The sequence below is a fragment of the Zea mays genome, chromosome 10 (assembly GCF_902167145.1).
Source record: "Zea mays cultivar B73 chromosome 10, Zm-B73-REFERENCE-NAM-5.0, whole genome shotgun sequence".
Taxonomy (NCBI): domain Eukaryota; kingdom Viridiplantae; phylum Streptophyta; class Magnoliopsida; order Poales; family Poaceae; genus Zea; species Zea mays.
In genome coordinates, this window is record NC_050105.1 from 28,858,458 (window position 1) to 28,878,620 (window position 20,163).

Consider the following 20,163-nt stretch of genomic DNA (forward strand, 5'->3'; position numbering starts at 1 on the left):
CTAAACTTATATTTAGCAAGTTGCTAAATAGCTATTGGAAGTAAAAAAATAGCCTAGTCTCCAACAGTTCTTCATATTTAGACAATATTTGTGTCCCGTGCATCGGATCTGGTTGTCTCGCTGCATGGGAAATGAAAAAAAGAGCATGTCGGACATGGCTACCTCATTGTGCGAGAAAGAGAAAAAATAAACCATAGTCACAAAGTGTAATACCCAACCTGTAGAATATAAAATAGAGGGATAAATCTTTATGTGTATTGCCTTCTATTCATAAAAATTATTAAGGAACATTTTCAAAGTGAATAATAAATAATCCATGCATCATGTTAGAGTTTACTTATTTGTACGTTTCATAATAATAATAATAATGTTGAAATTTGGGTTAACACCTAAATTGAAATTAGGATTTGAAAATGGAAATGGGAAAGGAAAGAAAAGAAAAGGAAAAGAGTATAAAATATAAAGAAATATATATAAATATATCTCGTTAAACTGGCACTTTTATTTGTGCAATATAATCTGTGAGAAACCAACAGATCAAATTTGAATTCAAATACCAAATTGGAAATTGAGGAGGAAATTCAAATGGAACAAAAAAAGGAAAGAAACCTAACCTAACTGGGCCGGCTGTCCCGCTTTTGGCCTAGGACCCCTTTACCCCGTGTGCATGGCCCAACCCAATGGAACGGCGCTGACACGTAGGGTCCATCGGGCAGTCGCGCAGCCACGCTCACTCGCGTACCCACACTGGCTCGCGGGCCCGCTCATCAACTTGAGTCTTCCGCGTGCGCTGCTCATGAGTCTCACTGAAGGGTGGGTCGGGGTCGTCAGCTTCGTCGTCGTAACAAACCTGCGTGCTTGCTGCTGTCGCTATTGCTGTCATCTGGAAAACGCGCCAACCAACCAGGCTCGGATGGGGTAATAAGAACCTGATCCTCGGGTGCCTCGCGACCTCCTCTTTGCCACCTCCATAGCGACCCAGTACCGAGAGAACAAACCGGGGAGGGGGAAAAGGGTCGGTGACGTCCATCGTCGTGTTCTTGGGCCTATGTCGGTGATTGGTGACCGTGGAGGGATCGTGGGTGTTCGGCATCGTGCGCGGTGCGTGTGTGCGAAGTATCCCTACCGGGGGATCGATCCAGGTGCCCGGAATTGCTTGCCGGGGTTAGGAACTCGTCGTCGTGCCGCAAGTCATCAGCAGTGGACCTCTATGCCGCGTAATCCTTCGGTAAGAAGTCCTTGATGTGCTCACTAGATCCCTAGCTACATTCGGCACCTTTCGGTTTGGGGTTTAGGGCACCAGGGCCGCTCGGGCGGCTGGCTGGAGATGGCGCCGCCACGGAAACCGGGCGCTGCTGCCGTGCTTCGTCATTGGTTGGGGCGTGCGTTCTCGGTCGTCGATCCGTCGGTGGATGGCTGAGATTAGATGCTAGGATACCGGTCCGGTGTTTTTAATTGAAACGTAGATCAATGATCGTGCGACCGAGAGAGTGTGAATATATCGTGCGTCGTGGATCATGGATCTCGGATCCAACGGTTGTGAGTGAAGCCGGAGTATAACTAGTACCTATCTAATCTACATCGTTGGATACTGATCAAACGATCCACAATGAAGCATACCCCTTCGCGATGAATATTTTGCTTAAGAGCCCCTAGCCTTAGGGAAACTAACCCGCCGTCCACATCAGGGATGAAGTAATTGTAGTTAGGTCCAGGAATTTATGAATTAGCCCCTGTGTTCTCGGATAATTATGCCTGCGGTCCATAATTATTAAAGTTAATCAGAATTAACACAGAAATTGATTTCTAGTGTAAAAATAATCCTAGAACTTGTTTAATTCATAGAAATTCCATTTTAACTCCTTTTTGATCCATTGTAGCTGCATTAATTTTGTTTTAATATTGTTTATCACCTGGTAACTCTGTTTAGTTATGAAACATAGATTAAAGTTATCCACTTGATTTATACTATACTAAACACTTAATAACTTCGAAAAATCATAACTCGATAACCGTAACTCCGAATTTAGTGATTCTCGAACCTACGATCTCGTTACGATGCGTAGATTATTATCATGTATTCTGTACTCATGTTTGGTGTGATGTTAATTTCTCCTATACCATGTTTGTTTGTATTGCTACGAGTACATGAACAAGTGACCGAGGACCCAGGCGTTCAACAGGTGGAAATTGCTGAGCAGGAGCTCGTTGAAGGCAAGTTGTGCCCTTGATCACTTCTATTTATCCAATAATATTCCTATTAATCATTATGATCTGCATAAGTTAATTTTGATGGGACCCAATAGGTCACCCTAGTTTGACTATCTTTATACCTTGTTTACCACTGAACTTTTGGGTAGTACCTACTATTGCTTTATGTGGTTTTGGGTGTTAAGATACACATTATTCATGATCATGCTTTTATTATCAATTTGTTATTTACTGTTCATGATAAGATCATTATGTTAATTAGAACATGGAGCGACCACCCAGGGAAACACAGTGCTACCACAAGGGTGGTATGGGACGCCCTTGGCTGACTAATTAGGAAAGCTAGTAGAGGACTACATTACCCGAAAGGGGCAAGGGTAGTAGGGGAGTGGTCGATATAGGGAGGTTCTCAGGTTGATTTTGCTGCGATGACTTTTCAGACGAGGGATTCCTATGTTGCGCTCCCTAGAACTGTAGCGGGTTTTCTGAAGCTAGTGGAACTTTGTAAAGGCCTCATTGAGAGCACCTAGAGGGGGGGTGAATAGGTGATCCTGTAAAACTTTAAACTTAAGCCACAAAAACTTGGTTAGGCGTTAGCACAATAATCGCCAAGTGGCTAGAGAGGAGTCTAAACAAAACACAATAACCACAAAGATATCAATCACAGAGATGGCACAGTGGTTATCCCGTGGTTCGGCCAAGACCAACGCTTGCCTACTCCACGTTGTGGCGTCCCAACAGACGAGGGTTGCAATCAACCCCTCTCAAGCGGTCCAAAGACCCACTTGAATACCACGGTGTTTTGTTTTGCTTTTCTTAATCCCGTTCGCGAGGAATCTCCACAACTTGGAGCCTCTCGCCCTTACACTTGAAGTTCACAAAGAAGCACGGAGTAAGGGAGGGATGAGCAACGCACACAAGACACGAAATCAGAATGTCAACACGCACACAAGTCACAACAAGAGCTCGCAACACAACCCGACGAGTTTACAACTCAACAAGAGCTCTAGATGCTATCACGAAGAAACAAATGCGTGGAATCGAAGTCTTGGTGCTTAGGAATGCTTTGAGTATGCTTGATATTCTCCTCCATGCGCCTAGGGGTCCCTTTTATAGCCCCAAGGCAGCTAGGAGCCGTTGAGAGCATTCCATGAAGGCTGATCTTGCCTTCTGTCGCCTGGTGCACCGAACAGTCCGGTGCACCACCGGACACTGTCCGGTGCGGATATCCTTCCTTATTTGGTGAAGCCGACCGTTGGAGTTTGAGAGCCGTCGGCGCACCGGACACTGTCCGGTGCACACCGGACAGTCCGGTGCCTCCTTCTAGCCGTTGGCTCGGCCACGTGTCCCGCGCAGATCACGCGGCCGACCGTTGGCCCGGTCGACCATTGGATCACCGGACAGTCCGGTGAATTATAGCCGTACGCCGTTAATCATTTCCCGAGAGCAGCAAGTTCACCTGACCCAGCCTGCACCACCGGACACTGTCCGGTGCACCACCGGACAGTCCGGTGCACCCAGACAGAGCTGACTTTTGGCTGAACAAAGATATCTCATTTCCAATTCAATTTTTCCTGTTTCCAGCACTTAGACACAATACATTAGTCCATAAAACAATGTACTAAGTCTAGAAACATACCTTTTGACATGATTTGCACTTTGTCCACCACTTTGCATAGATTAACACAAAAGTACTTGTGTTGGCACTCAATCACCAAAATACTTAGAAATGGCCCAAGGGCACATTTCCCTTCCAATCTCCCCCTTTTTGGTGATTTATGCCAACACAACATAAAGCAACTAGAACAAGTGCAATATCAATGCAAATGAAAACTCAGTATAGTTTTGATTCATATTTGGCATATATGGATCACTCTTTGCCACCACTTGGTTTGTTTTTGCAAATCAAACTCAATTTCCTATCTCTAAGTCAAATTCACTTGTAGAGACATAAAGAAATTGATCAAGGATTTCAAAAACTCCCCCTTTTTCCCATATTCAACACTTCTCCCCACAAGAGGCCAATTTTTGACAAAAGAGACAATAGAAGAGTTTCGACAAACCAAAAGCTCTATTCTACTATTTTCAAAATTTCTCAAGTGGTAGCTGATCCATTTATTGCTTTGGCCTTTATTTTCTCCCCCTTTGGCATCAAGCACCAAAACGGGATCAATCTTGGCCCTTTAACCCCATTGCCTCACCAAAATCTGCAACTGAGAGTAAAAAGGCAATAAGAGTACTAAGATGAACTTGGAAAAAGTTACTCGTTCATCGGAGTGCAGTGGAAGTCTTTCATGGTCCAAGTCCACCTTTTCCCTTTCAAACCTCCTTTGAGACTAAATCAGGCAAACTCAAGCACAGAGTTAGTCTCAAAGGGTCAAGTTGTAGCACATCTCCCCCTAAATTTATGCATCACTTGCAAAGGACTTGTGAGGTCCGGGGAGTGCACGTACAACTTGAGCACCATAAGTAAACAACAAAATGCATAAGGAACATGATCAAGGGCATAAACACAAGTATGCTATAAATCAATCCAAGTTTCGCAAATCTAAGACATTTAGCTCACTACGCAGCCTGCAAAAGGTCTTCTCATCTAAAGGCTTGGTAAAGATATCGGCTAGCTGGTTCTCGGTGCTAACATGAAACACTTCGATATCTCCCTTTTACTGGTGGTCTCTCAAAAAGTAGTGCCGGATGTCAATGTGCTTTGTGCGGCTGTGCTCAACAGGATTTTCCGCTATTCGGATAGCACTCTCATTATCACATAGGAGTGGGACTTTGCTCAGATTGTAGCCAAAGTCCCGGAGGGTTTGCCTCATCCAAAGTAGTTGCGCGCAACACTGTCCTGCGGCAACGTACTCGGCCTCAGCGGTGGATAGGGCAATAGAAGTTTGTTTCTTAGAGTTCCACGACACCAGGGACCTTCCTAAGAATTGGCACGTCCCCGATGTACTCTTCCTATCGACCTTACATCCAGCATAGTCGGAATCTGAGTAACCAATCAAGTCAAAGTTAGACCCCTTTGGATACCAGATCCCGAAGCAAGGCGTAGCGACTAAATATCTAAGAATTCGCTTCACGGCCACCAAGTGACATTCCCTTGGATCGGATTGAAATCTAGCACACATGCATACGCTAAGCATAATATCCGGTCTACTAGCACATAAATAAAGTAAAGATCATATCATTGACCGGTATGATTTTTGATCAACAGACTTACCTCCTTTGTTGAGGTCGTTGTGTCCGTCGGTTCCCATCGGAGTCTTTGCGGGCTTGGCGTCCTTCATCCCAAACCGCTTTAGCAAGTCTTGCGTGTACTTTGTTTGGGAGATGAAGGTGCCATCCTTGAGTTGCTTCACTTGGAACCCAAGGAAGTAGTTCAACTCGCCCATCATCGACATCTTGAATTTCTGCGTCATCACCCTGCTAAACTCTTCACAAGACTTTTGATTAGTAGAACCAAATATTATGTCATCGACATAAATTTGGCACACAAAGAGATCACCATCGTAAGTCTTAGTGAAAAGAGTTGGATCGGCTTTCCCAACCTTGAAAGCATTAGCAATTAAAAAGTCTCTAAGGCATTCATACCATGCTCTTGGGGCTTGCTTAAGTCCATAGAGCGCCTTAGAGAGCTTACACACGTGGTCGGGGTACCGTTCATCCTCGAAGCCAGGGGGTTGCTCCACGTACACCTCCTCCTTGATCGGCCCGTTGAGGAAAGCGCTCTTAACATCCATTTGGTACAACCTGAAAGAATGATGAGCGGCATATGCTAGCAAAATACGAATAGATTCTAGCCTAGCCACAGGAGCAAAAGTCTCCTCAAAGTCCAAACCTGCGACTTGGGCATAACCTTTTGCCACAAGTCGAGCTTTGTTCCTCGTCACCACCCCGTGCTCGTCCTGTTTGTTGCGGAACACCCACTTGGTTCCCACAACATTTTGCTTGGGACGAGGCACCAGTGTCCAAACTTCATTACGCTTGAAGTTGTTGAGCTCCTCCTGCATGGCCAACACCTAGTCCGGATCTAGCAAGGCCTCTTCTACCCTGAAAGGCTCAATAGAAGAGACAAAGGAGTAATGCTCACAAAAATTAACTAATCTTGAACGAGTAGTTACTCCCTTGCTAATATCACCCAATATTTGGTCGACGGGATGATTCCTTTGAATCATCACTCGAACTTGGGTTGGAGGTGCCTGAGGTGCTTCTTTCTCTTCAACTTGAACATCCTGTGCTCCCCCTTGATCATGCGCCTCCACTTGAGGTACCTGTTCGTCATCTTGGGTTGGGGGATGCACCATTGTTGAAGAAGAAGGTTGATCTTGCTCCAATTGTTCCTTAGGCCGCACATCTCCAATCGTCATGGTGCGTATCGCGGCCGTTGGAACGTCTTCTTCATCTACATCATCAAGATCAACAACTTGCTCTCTTGGAGAGCCATTAGTCTCATCAAATACAACGTCACTAGAGACTTCAACCAAACCCGATGATTTGTTGAAGACCCTATACGCCTTTGTATTTGAGTCATAACCTAATAAAAACCCTTCTACAGCCTTGGGAGCAAATTTAGAAGTTCTACCTTTCTTCACAAGAATATAACACTTGCTCCCAAATACACGAAAATAAGACACATTGGGTTTGTTACTAGTTAGCAGCTCATACGACGTCTTCTTGAGGAGGCGGTGAAGGTAGACCCGGTTGATGGCGTGGCAAGCTGTGTTCACGGCTTCCGACCAAAACCGCTCGGGGGTCTTGAACTCTCCAAGCATAGTCCTCGCCATATCGATGAGTGTCCTGTTCTTCCTCTCTACCACACCATTTTGTTGTGGTGTGTAGGGAGCATAGAACTCGTGCTTGATCCCTTCCTCCTCAAGGAACTCCTCCACTTGAAGGTTCTTGAACTCGGACCCGTTGTCGCTCCTTATCTTCTTCACCTTGAGCTCAAACTCATTTTGTGCTCTCCTGAGGAAGCGCTTGAGGGTCCCCTGGGTTTCAGATTTATCCTGCAAAAAGAATACCCAAGTGAAGCGGGAAAAATCATCAACTATAACAAGACCATACTTACTTCCTCCTATACTTAGATAGGCGACGGGTCCGAAGAGGTCCATATGAAGCATCTCCAGGGGTCTTGATGTGGTCATCACATTTTTGGTGTGATGAGAGCCTCCCACCTGTTTACCTGCTTGACAAGCTGCACAAGGTCTATCTTTTTCGAAATGCACGTTAGTTAGACCTATCACATGTTCTCCCTTTAGAAGCTTGTGAAGGTTCTTCATCCCCACATGTGCCAAGCGGCGATGCCACAGCCAGCCCATGCAAGTCTTAGCAATTAAGCATGCATCTAGACCAGCCTCTTCTTTTGCAAAATCAACTAAATAAAGTTTGCCGTCTAGTACACCCTTAAAAGCTAGTGAACCATCACATCTTCTAAAGACAGACACATCTACATTTGTGAATAGACAATTATATCCCATATTGCATAATTGACTAACAGATAACAAATTATATCCAAGAGACTCAACTAAAAACACATTAGATATAGAGTGCTCAGATGAAATAGCAATTTTACCTAACCCTTTTACCTTGCATTGGTTCCCATCACCGAATATTATTGAATCTTGGGAATCCTTGATCTTGACGTAGGAAGAGAACATCCTCTTTTCCCCCGTCATGTGGTTTGTGCATCCGCTGTCAATAATCCAGCTTGTACCCCCGGATGCATAAACCTGCAAGGCAAATTTAGGCTTGGGTCTTAGGTACCCAACTCTTGTTGGGTCCTACAAGGTTAGTCACAATTGTCTTAGGGACCCAAATGCAAGTCTTGTCTCCCTTACATTTGGCCCCTAACTTCCTAGCGATTACCCTCTTATCCTTTCTACAAATGACAAAGGAAGCATTGCAAGCATAATAAATTACAGAAGGTTCATTCATTACTTTCCTAGGAGCATGAACACTATTCTTTCTAGGCACATGATGAATAACATTTCTCCTAGACATATTTCTACCATGCATATAGGAAGAACTAGAAGCAAACATGGCATGTGAATCAAAAGTATCATAAGCATTACAACTCCTATAAGCATTTCTAGATTGTCTCCTATCATGGTATATAAAAGCATGGTTCTTTTGCACACTACTAGCCATAGGGGCCTTCCCTTTCTCCTTGGCGGAGATGGGAGCCTTATGGCTTGTCAAGTTCTTGGCTTCCCTCTTGAAGCCAAGTCCATCCTTAATTGAGGGGTGTCTACCAATCGTGTAGGCATCCCTTGCAAATTTTAACTTATCAAATTCGCTTTTGCTAGTCTTAAGTTGGGCATTAAGACTAGCTACTTCATCATTCAATTTAGAAATTGAAACTAGGTGTTCACTACAAGCATCAATATTAAAATCTTTACACCTAGTGCAAATCATAACATGTTCTACACAAGAGTTAGATTTATTTGCTACTTCTAGTTTAGCATTTAAATCATTGTTAATTCTCTTTAAACTAGAGATAGAGTCATGACATGTAGACACTTCACTAGAAAGCATTTCATTCCTTTTAACTTCTAGAGCAAGTGAATTTTGTGCAATAACAAATTTATCATGCTCTTCATATAAAAGGTCCTCTTGTTTCTCTAAAAGTCTATCCTTTTCATTCAAGGCATCAATCAATTCATTAATCTTATCTATTTTAGTTCTATCCAATCCCTTGAACAAACTAGAGTAATCTATTTCTTCATCACTAGAAGAATCATAAGTAGTACTGTCTCGAGTACATACCTTCTTCTCCTTCGCCATGAGGCATGTGTGATGCTCGTTGGGGAAGAGGGATGACTTGTTGAAGGCGGTGGCGGCGAGTCCTTCATTTTCGGAGTCGGATGACGAACAATCCGAGTCCCACTCCTTTCCAAGGTGTGCCTCGCCCTTAGCCTTTTTGTATGCCTTCTTCTTCTCCCTCTTGCTCCCTTGTTCCTGGTCACTTTCATTATCGGTACAGTTAGCAATAAAATGACCAATCTTACCACATTTGAAGCATGAGCACTTCCCCTTTGTTTTGGTCTTGCTTGGCTGTCCCTTGCGACCCTTTAGCGCCGTCTTGAAGCGCTTGATGATGAGGGCCATCTCTTCATCATTGAGCCCGACCGCCTCAACTTGCGCCACCTTGCTAGGTAGCGCATCCTTGCTCCTCGTTGCCTTGAGAGCAATGGGTTGAGGCTCATGGATTGGACCGTTCAACGCGTCGTCCATGTACCTTGCCTCCTTGATCATCATTCGCCCGCTTACGAACTTTCCAAGGACTTCTTCGGGCGACATCTTGGTGTACCTAGGATTTTCACGAATATTGTTCACCAAATGTGGATCAAGTACAGTAAAGGACCTTAGCATTAGGCGGATGACGTCGTGGTCCGTCCATCGCGTGCTTCTGTAGCTCCTTATTTTGTTGATAAGGGTCTTGAGCCGGTTGTATGTTTGGTTGGCTCCTCGCCCCTTATCATCGCGAATCTTCCAAGCTCGCCCTCCACCAACTCTATCTTGGTGAGTAAGGTGATGTCGTTCCCTTCATGAGAAATCTTGAGGGTGTCCCAGATCTGTTTGGCATTGTCCAAGCCGCTCACCTTATGGTACTCGTTCCTGCACAAAGAGGCTAACAACACAGTAGTAGCTTGTGCATTTTTATGAATTTGTTCATTAATAAATATAGGACTATCCGAGCTATCAAATTTCATTCCATTCTCAACAATCTCCCATATGCTTGGATGGAGAGAGAACAAGTGACTACACATTTTGTGACTCCAAAATCCGTAGTCCTCCCCATCAAAGTGTGGAGGTTTGCCAAGAGGGATGGAAAGCAAATGTGCATTTGTACTTTGTGGAATACGAGAGTAGTCAAAAGAAAAGTTCGAATTAACCGGTTTCCTTCTCTCGTAGTCGTTGTCGTCGTTGTCCTTTTGGGAAGAAGTGGACTCATCGCTGTCGTCGTAGTAGACGATCTCCTTGATGCGTCTTGTCTTCTTCTTCTTCCCATCTTTGCGTCTGTGGCCCGAGCCCGAGTCGGTAGGCTTGTCATCCTTCGGCTCGTTGACGAAGGACTCCTTCTCCTTGTCGTTGATCACGATTCCCTTCCCCTTAGGATCCATCTCTTCGGGCGATTAGTCCCTTCGTGAAGAGAACGGCTCTGATACCAATTGAGAGCACCTAGAGGGGGGGTGAATAGGTGATCCTGTAAAACTTTAAACTTAAGCCACAAAAACTTGGTTAGGTGTTAGCACAATAATCGCCAAGTGGCTAGAGAGGAGTCTCAACAAAACACAATAACCACAAAGATATCAATCACAGAGATGGCACAGTGGTTATCCCGTGGTTCGGCCAAGACCAACACTTGCCTACTCCACGTTGTGGCGTCCCAATGGACGAGGGTTGCAATCAACCCCTCTCAAGCGGTCCAAAGACCCACTTGAATACCATGGTGTTTTGTTTTGCTTTTCTTAATCCTGTTCGCGAGGAATCTCCACAACTTGGAGCCTCTCGCCCTTACACTTGAAGTTCACAAAGAAGCACAGAGTAAGGGAGGGATGAGCAACGCACACAAGACACGAAATCAGAATGTCAACACGCACACAAGTCACAACAAGAGCTCACAACACAACCCGACGAGTTTACAACTCAACAAGAGCTCTAGATGCTATCACGAAGAAACAAATGCGTGGAATCGAAGTCTTGGTGCTTAGGAATGCTTTGAGTATGCTTGATATTCTCCTCCATGCGCCTAGGGGTCCCTTTTATAGCCCCAAGGCAGCTAGGAGCCGTTGAGAGCATTCCAGGAAGGCTGATCTTGCCTTCTGTCGCCTGGCGCACCGGACAGTCCGGTGCACCACCGGACAGTCCGGTGCACCACCGGACACTGTCCGGTGCGGATATCCTTCCTTATTTGGCGAAGCCGACCGTTGGAGTTTGAGAGCCGTTGGCGCACCGGACACTGTCCGGTGCACACCGGACAGTCCGGTGCCTCCTTCTAGCCGTTGGCTCGGCCACGTGTCCCGCGCAGATCGCGCGGTCGACCGTTGGCCCGGTCGACCGTTGGATCACCGGACATTGTCCGGTGCACACCGGACAGTCCGGTGAATTATAGCCGTACGCCGTTAATCATTTCCCGAGAGCAGCAAGTTCACCTGACCCAGCCTGCACCACCGGACACAGTCCGGTGCACCACCGGACAGTCCGGTGCACCCAGACAGAGCTGACTTTTGGCTGAACAAAGCTATCTCATTTCCAATTCAATTTTTCCTGTTTCCAGCACTTAGACACAATACATTAGTCCATAAAACAATGTACTAAGTCTAGAAACATACCTTTTGACATGATTTGCACTTTGTCCACCACTTTGCATAGATTAACACAAAAGTACTTGTGTTGGCACTCAATCACCAAAATACTTAGAAATGGCCCAAGGGCACATTTCCCTTTCACTCATAGTGTTACCCTGCCTCGCTTCCTTGGTAGAGGTGTATGTGATTCATGACCCTTTGACAGATGGGTAACATGACTTGTGGGTAAAGATGTGCAACATCTACAGAGTATTAAACTGGTATATCAGTCGTGCTCACGGTCATGAGCGGCTCGGACCCTCACATGAGTAACTTATGGAATTAAATTTAACTGGTCTTTTGCATCGCATTGTGGTTTATTATTAATTTTGATCTCTTATTACTCTGGTTTGGGATATACTTACATTTATTAACTGCTAATAAAATTTGACCAACTTTAAAAGCAATGCTTAACTTTAACCACTATTTGTTGATCAGCCTTACACTTCACATGAACTCCCACCTTTGGTGAGTTTATGCACATTATTCCCCACAACTTGTTGAGCTATGATCTTTTGTGAGCTCACCCTTGTGATATATAACCCCCCTGAAAGGGGAATGTGCCTTTGGGCAATTTCTATAAATGTTTTGGTGATTAGGTGCCCAACACATATTATTTTGGTTCATATGTGCTAAGTACTAAAGAGATGCAAATCAAGAATCAAGGTATGTATCTAGCCTTAGTGAATTGTTTTTGGTACTAACATATTCCCCTAAGTGGTAGGAACCTTGTTAATTCAACTGGGATTGGATTGGAGAAGTCTGGCTAAAAGAATCCAGAGATGCACCATCCTATGGTGCACCGGACTGTCCGGTGCCCAGGCTAGCCCGACGACGAACTCGTCGCTCTCGGGAATTTTGAAAGGGAAATGTGCCCTTGGGCCATTTCTAAGTATTTTGGTGATTTAGTGCCCAACACAAGTGCCTAAGTGTAAAAAGGTGGACAAAGTACACATCAAGGATAAAGGTATGTTTCTCAGACTTAGTACATTATTTTATGGACTAATGTATTGTGTCTAAGTGCTGAAAACAGGAAAAATCCAATTGAAAATGTCTTGGCTCGAGCAGCCAAGATTCTGCTCAGTCTGGGAACACCGAACTGTCCGGTGCGCCAGGCTGGCTCGAGCGAAGTGGCCGCTCTCGGGAATTCACCGGCGACGTACAACTATAATTCACCGGACTGTCCGGTGTGCACCGGACTGTCCGGTGAGCCAACGGTCGGCCGCGCAATCTGCGCGGGACACGTGGCCGAGCCAACGGCTAGACGGGGGCACCGGACATGTCCGGTGCGCCAACGGCTCTCAGGCTGCCAACGGTCGACTGCGCCATTTTTGGAAGGAAATCGGGCACCGGACAGTGTCCGGTGTGCACCAGACTGTCCGGTGCGCCAGTCGACAGAAGGCAAGATCAGCCTTCCTAGATTGCTCTCAACGGCTCCTAGCTGCCTTGGGGCTATAAAAGGGACCCCTAGGCGCATGAAGGAGAACACCAAGTATTCCTACAACATTCCTAAGCACCAAGACCTCGATTCCGCGCATTTGTTTCATTGTGATAGCATATAGAGCTCTAGTGGAGTTGTGAACTCATTGAGTTGTGTTGCGAGCTCTTGTTGCGACTTGTGTGCGTGTTGACACTTTGATTCTTGTGTCTTATGTGCGTTGCTAATCCCCCCTTGCTCTGTGCTTCTTTGTGAACTTCAAGTGTAAGGGCGAGAGGCTCCAAGTTGTGGAGATTCCTCGCAAACGGGATTGAGTAAAGCAAGCAAAACACCGTGGTATTCAAGTGGGTCTTTGGACCTCTTGAGAGGGGTTGAGTGCAACCCTCGTCCGTTGGGACGCCACAACGTGGAGTAGGCAAGCGTTGGTCTTGGCCGAACCACGGGATAACCACCGTGCCATCTCTGTGATTGATCTTGTTGGTTATCGTGTTTTGTTGAAGATTCCTCTCTAGCCACTTGGCGGTTATTGTGCTAACACTTAACCAAGTTTTTGTGGCTTAAGTTTTTAAGTGTTACAGGATCACCTATTCACCCCCCTCTAGGTGTTCTCAATTGGTATCAGAGCCGTTCTCTTCACAAAGGGACTAACCGCCCGAAGAGATGGATCCTAAGGGGAAGGGAATCGTGATCAACGACAAAGAGAAGGGATCCTTCGTCAACGAGCCGAAGGATGACAAGCCTACCGACTCCGGCTCGGGCCATAGACGGAAAGATGGGAAGAAGAAGAAGACAAGGTGCATCAAGGAAATTGTCTACTACGACGACAGCGATGAGTCTACTTCTTCCCAAAAGGACGACGACCACAACGACTACGAGAGAAGGAAACCGGTTAATTCAGCTTTTCTTTTGACTACTCTCGTATTCCGCAAAGTTCAAATTCACATTTGCTCTCCATTCCTCTCGGCAAGCCTCCACACTTTGATGGGGAGGACTACGGATTTTGGAGCCACAAAATGCGTAGTCACCTATTCTCTCTCCATCCTAGTATATGGGAGATTGTAGAGAGTGGAATGCACTTTGATAGTACGGATAGTCCCATGTTCATTAATGAGCAAATTCATAAGAATGCACAAGCTACTACTGTTCTTCTAGCTTCATTGTGCAGGGATGAATACCACAAAGTGAGCGGCTTGGATAACGCCAAGCAGATCTGGGACACCCTCAAGATTTCTCATGAGGGGAACGACGTCACCTTGCTCACCAAGATGGAGTTGGTGGAAGGCGAGCTTGGACGGTTCGCAATGATAAGGGGCAAGGAGCCAACCCAAACATACAACCGGCTCAAGACCCTTATCAACAAAATAAGGAGCTATGGAAGCACGCGATGGATGGACCACGACGTCGTCCGACTGATGCTAAGGTCCTTTACCGTTCTTGATCCTCATTTGGTGAATAATATTCGTGAGAATCCCAGGTACACCAAAATGTCGCCCGAAGAAGTCCTTGGAAAATTAGTAAGCGGACGAATGATGATCAAGGAGGCGAGGTACGTGGACGACGCATTGAATGGTCTAATCAACGAGCCTCAACCCCTTGCTCTCAAGGCAACAAGAAGCAAGGAGGCGCTACCTAGCAAGGTGGCACAAATTGAGGCGGCCGGACTTAATGATGAAGAGATGGCCCTCATCATCAAGAGATTCAAGACGGCGCTTAAGGGTCGCAAGGGACAGCCAAGCAAGACAAAAGCCAAGGGGAAGCGCTCATGCTTCAAATGTGGTAAGCTTGGTCATTTTATTGCTAACTGTCACGACAATGATAGTGATCAGGATCAAGGGAACAAGAGGGAGAAGAAGAAGAACTATAAGAAGGCAAAGGGCGAGGTACATCTTGGCAAGGAGTGGGATTCGGATTGCTCCTCGTCCGACTCCGACAATGAAGGACTCGCCGCCACCGCCTTCAACAAGTCATCCCTCTTCCCCAACGAGCGTCACACATGCCTCATGGCAAGGGAGAAGAAGATATGTACTCAAAACTCTACTTATGCTTCTTCAAGTGAGGACGAATCTAGTGATGAGGATGAAATAGACCATTCATGTTTATTTAAGGGCCTAGATAGAACCAAGGTAGATAAAATTAATGAATTAATTGATGCCTTGAATGATAAGAATAGGCTTTTAGAAAAACAAGAGGACTTGTTGTATGAAGAACATGACAAATTTGTAGAAGCACAAAAATCTCATGCCTTAGAAGTTAAGAGAAATGAAATGCTTTCTTGTGAGTTATCTTCTTGCCATGAGACGATTTCTAGCTTAAGGAGCATTAATGATGATTTGAATGCTAAGATAGAAATAGCTAGTAAATCAACAACTTGTGTAGAAAATGTTGTTATCTGCAATAAATGTAAAGATTTTGATATTGATGCTTGTAGTGAACACATAGCTTCTATTGCAAAGTTAAATGATGTGAAAGTCGCCTAGAGGGGGGGTGAATAGGGCGAAACTGAAATTTACAAAAATAATCACAACTACAAGCCGGGTTAGCGTTAGAAGTAATAATAAGTCCAAAAGAGAGGGCGCAAAACAAATCACAAGCAAATGAAGAGTGTGACACGTGGATTTGTTTTACCGAGGTTTGGTACTCGCAAACCTACTCCCCGTTGAGGAGGCCACAAAGGCCGGGTCTCTTTCAACCCTTCCCTCTCTCAAACGGTCCCTCGGACCGATTGAGCTTCTCTTCTCAAAACACTTGGGAATCAAACTTCCCGCAAGGACCACCACACAATTGGTGTCTCTTGCCTTAATTACAAGTGAGTGTTTGATCACAAGAAAGAATGCCAAAGAAAAGAAGCGATCCAAGCGCAAGAGCTCAAATGAACACTACAAATCACTCTCTCTAGTTACTAAGGCTTTGTGTGGAGTTGGGAGAGGATTTGATCTCTTTTGGTGTGCTTTGCAATGAATGCTAGCTCTTGTATAGTGGTTGGAAGCTGAAAAACTTGGATACTATGAATGGTGGGTGGTTGGGGGTATTTATAGCCCCAACCACCAAACTAGCCGTTTGGTGAGGCTGTCTGTTCGATGGCGCACCGGACAGTCCGGTGCACACCGGACATGTCCGGTGCGACAGCCACGTCACCAATGCCGTTGGGTTCCGACCGTTGGAGCTCTGACTTCTGGGCCCGCCTGGATGTCCGGTGGCGCACCGGACATGCACTATAGATTGTCCGGTGCGCCAGTATGGGCGTGCCTGACCTCTGCGCGCGTAGCGCGCGCATTTAATGCGTCACAGGTAGCCGTTGCCCCGCTGTTGCACCAGACAGTCCGGTGAATTATAGCGGAGTGGCCGAAGTGAATTCCCGAGGCTGACGAGTTCCTAAGGCCGCTCTTCCTTGGAGCACCGGACATGTCCGGTGTACACCGGACAGTCCGGTGAATTATAGTGGAGTCGCCTCTAGAAATTCCCGAAGGTGATGAGTTTGAAGTCTGAGTCCTCTGGTGCACCGGACATGTCCGGTGGCACACCGGACAGTCCGGTGCGCCAGACCAGAGGTGCCTTCGGTTGTCCCTTTGCTCTTTGGTTGAACCCAATACTTTGTCTTTTTATTGGCTAAGTGTGAACCTTTAGCACCTGTATAACTTATGCACTAGAGCAAACTAGTTAGTCCAAATATTTTTGTTGGGCAATTCAACCACCAAAATTAATTAGGGACTAGGTGTAAGCCTAATTCCCTTTCAATCTCCCCCTTTTTGGTGATTGATGCCAACACAAACCAAAGCAAATATAAAAGTGCATAATTGAATTAGTTTGCATAATGTAAGTGCAAAGGTTGCTTGGAATTGAGCCAATAAATGTTACTTACTAGATGTGCATGGATTGTTTCTTTGTTTTTTTTAACATATTGGACCACATTTTGCACCACATGTTTTGTTTTTGCAAATCCTTTTGTAAATTCTTTTCAAAGTCCTTTTGCAAGATAGTCAAAGGTAAATGAATAAGATTTTTGCAAAGTATTTTCAAGCTTGAAATTTTCTCCCCTTGTTTTAAATGCTTTTCCTTTGACTAAACAAAACTCCCCCTGAGTGAGATCCTCCTCTTAGTGTTCAAGAGGGTTTTGATATATCATTTTTGAAATACTACTTCCTCCCCTTTTAGAACATAATAAGATACCAATTTGAAATTGACCAATTGAAAATCTCAAAATTTTTAAATTTAGGTGGTGGGCGGTCCTTTTGCTTTGGGCTCATATTTTCTCCCCCTTTGGCATGAATCGCCAAAAACGGAATCATTAGAGCCCAACAAAGTACTTTCTCCTCTTTTGGTCATAAAATAAATGAGTGAAGATTATGCCAAAGTTGGAGAGATGCTCGGAGTGACGGTGAAGGATGAGTAGTAGAGTGGAGTGGAAGCCTTTGTCTTCGCCGAAGACTCCAATTCCCTTTCAATATACCTATGACTTGGTTTGAAATACACTTGAAAACATATTAGTCATAGCATATATAAAAGAGACATGATCAAAGGTATACTTGTGTGCTATGTGTGCAAATTAGCAAAAGAAGTTCCTGGAATCAAGAATATTGAGCTCATGCCTAAGTCTGGTAAAGGATTGTTCATCAAGTGGCTTGGTAAAGATATCGGCTAATTGATCTTTAGTGTTAATGTATGAAATCTCGATATCCCCCTTTTGTTGGTGATCCCTAAGAAAATGATACCGAATGGCTATGTGTTTAGTGCGGCTATGCTCAACGGGATTATTTGCCATGCGGATTGCACTCTCATTATCACATAGAAGAGGAACTTTGGTTAGTTTGTAACTGTAGTCCCGCAGGGTTTGCCTCATCCAAAGCAATTGCGCGCAACAATGTCCTGCGGCGATGTACTCGGCTTCGGCGGTGGAAAGAGCGACCGACTTTTGCTTCTTTGAAGCCCAAGAAACCAAGGATCTTCCTAAGAACTGGCAAGTCCCCGATGTGCTCTTCCTATTAATCTTGCACCCCGCCCAATCGGCATCCGAATACCCAATCAAATCAAATGTGGATCCCCGAGGGTACCAAAGCCCAAACTTAGGAGTATAAGCCAAATATCTCAAGATTCGTTTTACGGCCGAAAGGTGGGATTCCTTAGGGTCGGATTGGAATCTTGCACACATGCAAACGGAAAGCATAATGTCCGATCGAGATGCACATAAATAAAGCAATGAACCAATCATCGACCGGTGTTGGGGGCCTTCGGCTTACGAAGGTCCTCAAAAACAGGATTTAACAGTATTTCTGGAGTATAATATGTGAACAGGTATCTTCGGACTAAAGTCGGAATCGCAGCAGATCAGAATAATACGAAGATTGATACAGCGCCGAAGACGTGAGTAGGAAAGCTTCGGCGTGGTGGCAAAAGATGAAACCGACTTAAAGATGAAAAGGCTATTCAGACCTCGATAGATTACTATAGAATTGTTATCAAATGTAAAGGGCATAAATGTAATTTTGTATAGGCTGTGTGATGTGCCTATAAATAGGTGAACAGTACCCCTGTACTGTTCACGCTGATTTGGCATCTGCTTTTACGTCACGCTTGTACTTTCATCTCCTTCAAGTTGAAGGTACATTTGTAATTCGACGTTATTTCTGTTTGTACATGATAATAATATATAATTGTTTAATGTTGTCCTTTATATTCCTTACAATTCATTCTTCACCACTGTATAAAGAATTTATGAAGGTACGCCCTTCATAACCTTTGTCCGTAAACCATTATATCCTAAGGGGAATAATGCTTCGAAGGACGAAGGACTTAATCGATTAACATTTTCTATGTTGCCTTGCTCTTAACTCATAGCATTTGAGAACAAGTCACCAACATTGGCGCCCACCTCCGGTGAACTCACTTCCACACTCTGAGTTTTCTGAACACCTTCGGCGGTCATAAACCCTCGCTATGGCGCCGAAGAAAGCTTCAGCAACTGGCACTGCAGCCCTTCAACCGCTGGACCACAATCAGGAGACTATCTCTCTTCGGGAGGCCCGAAGCCAGAAAAGGAAGGCTGTTAGCCCAACACCACCAGAGGATGAGATAGACCAACAAATCAGAGACATGGAGATGCTTCACCAACAGGTGCAGAGGAAGAAGGAAAAGATGGCCAGGCTAGCTGAACTACAAAAGCAGATAGACGAAGCCTCTGAGGAAGTTCGTCATCTTACTCAGGATGAGCAGCACCGAAGGCCTCAGCACCAAGACCTTCATCAGGAGGGTTTCCTCAATGAAGACGACTGGTATGATAATTTCCATCATGGGAATTTTATTTTTGATGATGCTTCTCCTCTGTCTGCTGAGCTGCAGGCTACACCTTGGCCTCCATCCTACAAGCCGCCTCAGCTTCCCACATTTGATGGCCACTCAGACCCAAAGCAGTTTTTGATGAGCTACGAAGCAACAGTATCTTCGTATGGTGGCAATGCTGCGGTCATGGCCAAATCTTTTGTTATGGCTGTCAGGAGTGTTGCTCAAACCTGGTACTCCTCCCTTCGACCAGGAACTATCACTTCGTGGCAAAAGCTGAAGGACTTGTTATTAACCAGCTTCCAAGGGTTCCAGACGAAGCCGGTCACGGCTCAAGCCCTATTTCAGTGTACCCAGGATCACGAAGAGTACCTTCAGGCGTACGTCCGAAGGTTCTTGCGTCTGAGGGCATAGGCACCAACAGTGCCCAATGAAATTGTCATTGAGGCCATGATTAAGGGGCTTCGGCCAGGACCGTCAGCTCAGTACTTCGCTAGGAAGCCTCCTCCAACTTTGGAGAAGCTGCTCCAGAAGATGGACGAGTACATTCGGGCCGATAATGATTTTCGCCAAAGAAGGGAGGAGGCTTTCAGGTTTTCTGAGATGACCAGGGGCTTCGGAGGGAGGTTCTATCCGAGGCATGTTAGATCAATTCATAACTCTACCCAAAATGATGATAGAGGGAGCCAACAGCAAAGGCCACAGTGTTCCTCACAAGCTTCGGGGCAACAGCAAGGCTCCTTCCGACCACCAGCTCCGAGAGGCAGAGGCGCCAGGGGCTTCGGCGGAAGATTTGGCGATCAACCAAGAAGAATCTTTTGCTTATTCTGTGGTGAGAATAAAGGTCATACCACCAGGATGTGCCATGTTACCATCCAGAAGCAAAAGGAA